Below are 5,492 nucleotides of genomic sequence, written 5' to 3'. Positions count from 1 at the left end.
ATTTTGAAGAAATTTTTTTTAATAGAATATATTTGTTTTCAAGTAGGTTTCTATTTAACCCCTAGTTGGGACCCTAACAGGTACTACCACTCCAGGTAAGATTGGACCTGGGAGCAATGACAATTAAAAGGTGGCTCCACACTCCCCAAAGCCCAAAACCTGGGGCCTCACCACTGGATATAGTTTAAGGTCATATCCAGGACCAAGTAAAATTAGTGATAAAGACGATTCTAATATTTTCCCGATTCCGATACAATTATCAATTCCGTACTAAATCCTGATCCCGATACAATTACTGGTTTCAGTTTCGGGTCTTTATAAATCTCTCATTATTAGATTTAGAAGAAAGTTCTTGCGGAATTTTTATTTTGATTTCAAATGATGTATTTTTATATGAGTTTTCGTTATAATAACTTCACTTTGTATATAAGTTTAAAGAGCGACAAGGAACCACTGCTGAACAGTTTAGTGGCTTAAGAAATTTTGTGGCAGCAACGAGAGTCTTGAACATGATGAGCGTAGTGGTCGGCCATCGGATGTTGACAACGATCAATTAATAGCCTTAGTCGGAGCCAATCCATGCACAACTGTTCGAGAACTTGCTTCTGAATTAGACGTAACGTATACGACGATTTCCAACTATTCGAGAGAAATTGGAAAGACAAAAAAAAAAAACTTAATAAATGGGTGCCTCGCGAATTGAACGGTAACCAAAAGAAACCCCGTTATGAAGTGCCATCTTTAACTTTACGCAACAAACGACCTATTTCTCGACCGGGTTTGGACTTGTGATGAAAAGACGCTCAGATTAGTAGTTAAACGTCGCCGAAGTTCCACGACACTTCTCGAAGCCAGAGCTTCACGAAAAGAAGGCCATGCTGGCTATTTGGTGGTCTGTGACCGGTCTCATCCATTACAGGTTTTTTTAAATGCAGGTTAAACAATTACGGTGGTGAAGTAAAGTACTGTCAACAAATGGATAAAATGCATCGGAAACTTCAACAATACCCAGCATTATTCAACAAAAAAGGCTCAAATCTCCTCCAGGACAATGTCCGTCCGCAAGTTGTTAAACCAACCCTGCAGAGGTTGAATGAATTTGGCTACGAAACTGTCTCATCCATCATACTCTCCAGACCTTTTACCTACTGACTACTACTTTTTCAAGCATATTGGCAACTTTCTGCACAAATATACTAAAAAAAACATAGCTATACAAACACGCCTTCAGCAATTTTATCGCAACCAGAATGCACGATTTTTACGTTACTGGTATAAATACACTTGTCTTGCGTTGGCAAAAGTGTATGGATTCTAATGGTGCTTATTTCGATCCATAATTTTTTGATTCAGTCGAAATATATTCATCTGAATTTAAAAGTTAAAAACCGCAAGAACTTTCTTGTCAAACGTATAATAATGGAATACCTTTTAAAAATATCAAACTTTAAAGTCAACCTGATATTTTACTATGAATCTCTTACTTTTTCCGATTATTGTAAAAAAAAAGCACGTTAAATGTGCATATATATTTTTCAAATCCACAAACACATTTGTGTGAGGGTGATCTATAGATTTGACTTTTAATGGTAGTTTAAAATCAATAAATGTTCATTATTTTATCGTTTATTGCTAACGATGGAAGATTTTGTTTCAAACAAAAGCAAAAATATAAAAAAAATGTTTCAGAACGCATATGAGCGTCCATGAAAATATCAGCAGCAGTCGAAGGATGGATGGCAAGCGATTGTATTAGCATCAGGAGCAGCGTTTGAACGCGTATGCAAATTAGGAAGTGTGGGTGAGCTGGCGCGAAAAGAAAACGTAAAAATAAAAAGGATACCACGTGGTCTGGGAGAGAAATAAAATCGGCGCCAATGGAGATGGGCGTGTAAAATGAAGGGAAAAGAAAGAGTGCGGTCGAACACGATGGACGTATAAGAAATGACTGTTTACGGCCGAAGTCAATTGGAGCAGAAGCGAAAGACTTTTAAGCTGGTGTCAAGGCGGGATTAAGATAAACGATAATAAATGACTTGAGTTAAAAAAGAAAAAAAAGCTGCGTCGGATTTTGATTTATTTTTGTTTGTTCCTGCAACGCTACGCTACAAAAAAGATGTTTAAATGAATGTTTTTCGGCATCGGAATCTAAGCACATATATTTCCGATCACAATACATTCAAAAGACCCGATTTTTTCGATTCCCGATTCCGATTAATCGTCCCAATGCTCATGAAAATGCAAGATTCATTGGTGTATTATGGAAACTAACCGTGTTTTAAAACGTAATGGACAATGGCTTGTTAGCTTAAAATGTTCGAAATTTGAAACTGTTTCCATACTCGAATCTTGTCCAACTTTTAGTATGATATATGAGGAAACCTAATCTGACAGAAAACTACGAAAAAATTGCAATCTTTTATGATGAGAGTACTTTGATGTTATATCAACATAAATAAAAACAGAAACGAATGAAAGAGAACGAAGAAACTCCGTCCCTGTCCAAAAATATACACGCACATACACGTAGTTGGTCAGCACGCTTAAAGAGCACCAACCAGACCTCCATTAAAAAGCCCTAATAACACCAGAACCCTTGAGAGGCTTATTGCCACTCAAATACGATCGGTGCTACAGTAGAACTTATAAACCTCCAGTGTCATACACGTAAAAAGATTTGTTATATAAATAGACGGCGAGTGTTGGAAATCTGGTAAGACTTGTCATTCAGACATCAGGGAACACTGCCAGTTATTGCTAGTCATCAATCAATCATGGTCTGAAAATTCTTACCGAAGACATAGAACAATAAAATGACTACTTGTTTTTAAAAAACAGAGCCACAGTTAATATAAAAATCAAACTATTACTAAAACATGAAACTGCAATAGTACGAGAAAATTGTAAGAAAAAAAACAAAAACATTGCGTTCATCAAATTCCGATTGTGGTTGTTTACAATTTCACGTTAACTGATATTTATGCTTGACGATGAATGCTCTTGAAAAGTCAGTTCTGACTAATTGTAAGAAAAAAATGCATTTTTAACTATTTTATTTAATGTAACAAAATTTTAACATTACAAAAAAGTATTAATAACCAAAAAAGAAGCAAAAAGCGCCTATTTTAGCATGGAAATTAATATTTTTCGAATACTTATTAGTCGCGTACAAGCGACTCTATAAGTCACTCCGTCGGTCGGTCGGTCGGTTGGTCTGTCGGTCTGTCCTTAACACTTTTGTGCTTGGCCTTTTTGGTTAAGATCAAAGGTCTGATATGCTGTTCTTAGCTTTTTAAGCTTTTCTTAGCCTTTTGGCCAAGATCAAAGTGTAGTATCTATTCCGGTAGATACTGCAAGAAAAGACCGTATGTGGGGACAGCCCCACATATAAAACCTTGGTCAATGTAGGGGCAAACCTTCATACCAATTGTTACTATGCTGCTCCCCTACTACCCGGGGAGTTAATCCCCATTTCCCTTTCACCCCTCACATTAAAAATTAGCCTTGTACATAATTTGCTCGGTGGGGCAGAAAATAAATACCCTTTTGGCCAAGATCAAAGTGTAGTATCTGTTCCGGCAGATACTGCAAGCGGAGACCATATGTGGGGGAAACCCCACACAGAAACTTTGGTCAATGTAGCGGACACCCTTCATACCAATTGTCACTATCCAGCTCCTTACCCCGGGGAGTTGGTCGCCATTTCCGCTTCAATCCTCACATTAAAAATCGTTCTTGTGCCTAATTTGCCAACCTTTCATACGAATTGTCACTATCCAGCTCCCTGGTGAGTTGGCACCTATTTCCCCTTCATTCCTCACATTAAAATTGGCCTTGTGCTTAATTTGCTTAGTTGGGGAGGAAATAAATACCAACCCCACATATAAGACCTTCGTCAATGTTGGGACAACCCTTAATACAAATTGTCACTATCCAGCTTCCCTACTACTGGAGGAGCTGGTCCCCATTCCCCTCCACTCCTCACATTAAAAATCGGCCTTTTGTCTAATTTGCTCGGTGGGGGAGCAAATAAATAACGACACAACATATAAGACCTTGGTCAATGTAGGGGCAACCCTTAATACCAATTGTCACTATCAAGCTCCCCTACTCCGCGGGGGCTGTCTCCATTTCCCCTTCAGTCCTCACATCAAAAATCGGCCTTGTTCCTAATTTGCTCGGTCGGGGAGCAACTAAATACCCCCCCCCCTATTTAAGACCTTGGTCAATGTAGGGGCAACTTTTCATACGAATTGCCACTATCCAACTCCCCTACTCCCCCGGTAGCTGGTCCTCATTTCCCCTTCACTACTCACATTAAAAATTGGCCTTGTGCCTAATTTACTCGGTGGGGGAGCAAATAAATACCAACACCACATATAAGACCTTGGTCAATGTAGGGGCAACCCTTCATACCAATTGTCACTATCCAGCTCCCCTACTCCCCGAGAAGCTGGTTCCCATTCCTCCTTCACTCCTGACATTAAAATTCGGCCTTGTGCCTAATTTGCTCGGTGGGGGAGCAAATAAATAACAAACCCCCATTTCGGACCTTGGTCAATGTAGGGGCAAAACTTCCTACGAATTGTCACTATCCAGCTCCCCTACTCCCTTGGTAGATTGCCCCTATTTCCTCTTAACTCCTCACATTAAAATTCGGCCTTGTGCCTAATTTGTTCGGTTGGGTAGCAAATAAATTACAACCTAACATATAAGACCTTGGTCAATGTGGGGGCAACCCGTCATATCAATTGTCACTATCCAGTTCCCCTACTCCCCGTGGAGTTGGTCCCCATTCCCCCTTCACTCCTCACATTAAAAATCGGCCTTGTGCCTAATTTTCTCGGTGGGGGAGCAAATAAATACCCTTTTCTTGGCATTTTGGCCAAGATCAAAGAGTAGTATCTGTTCTTACTACATGCTGTTCTTATTGTGATATAAAGTGGGGGATCACTTTTCTGTAATTATTTAATGTAAAATGATCACCAACTTTACAATCAATCAGTCTCAAAGCCATTCAAGTCATTCTCCAGATCATTCAAGTTGTTTTTGAAGGATTCCAGTTATTTTTTAAGCATTCAAGTCATTCTTAAGGTCATTCAATTCACCCTCAAGTTCATTAAAGTCATTCTAAATCATTTACTTTTTATTTATTTAAGTCATTTCAGCCTATTTTTCGGTCATTTTAGTTTATCTTTAAGAATTTCATGTCAATCCTACATACACTTTCATTCATTACACGAGAGCACGCGACTAATTGCTATCGGCCTTGTTAATTGATAAAACGTAACTTCGAGAAATTGTACGAAAGAAAAATGCAACACTGTAAAAATGCAACTACAATTACAGATATTCCCAATAATATTGAATTAAATTAAGGAGTAACATTGCTTTATGTAAAATAGAAAACATTGTCGCAGTTTCCTTGAATAAATCTAGCAGGGCCCGTTAACCGGCGTTGCCGATTGATGCAGCCCCTCACCTCGTAAAAT

General features: G+C 38.6%; 1 non-coding gene across 1 annotated transcript; it reads left to right on the top strand.

Annotated features, from left to right (window-relative positions):
- The first annotated feature begins 4,864 nt into the window (after positions 1-4,864).
- LOC145256641 (U2 spliceosomal RNA) lies at positions 4,865-5,053 on the top strand. Its single transcript, XR_013864007.1, has one exon. It is a non-coding gene; the product is annotated as a U2 spliceosomal RNA (small nuclear RNA).
- Positions 5,054-5,492: the final 439 nt, after the last annotated feature.

This window comes from Euprymna scolopes, chromosome 32 (genome assembly GCF_053919585.1).
Source record: "Euprymna scolopes isolate OS-2025 chromosome 32, ASM5391958v1, whole genome shotgun sequence".
In the NCBI taxonomy this organism is placed as follows: Eukaryota; Metazoa; Mollusca; class Cephalopoda; order Sepiida; family Sepiolidae; genus Euprymna; species Euprymna scolopes.
The sequence above is the reverse complement of the archived record's forward strand: the minus strand, read 5'-3'. Positions and strand labels throughout refer to the sequence as shown.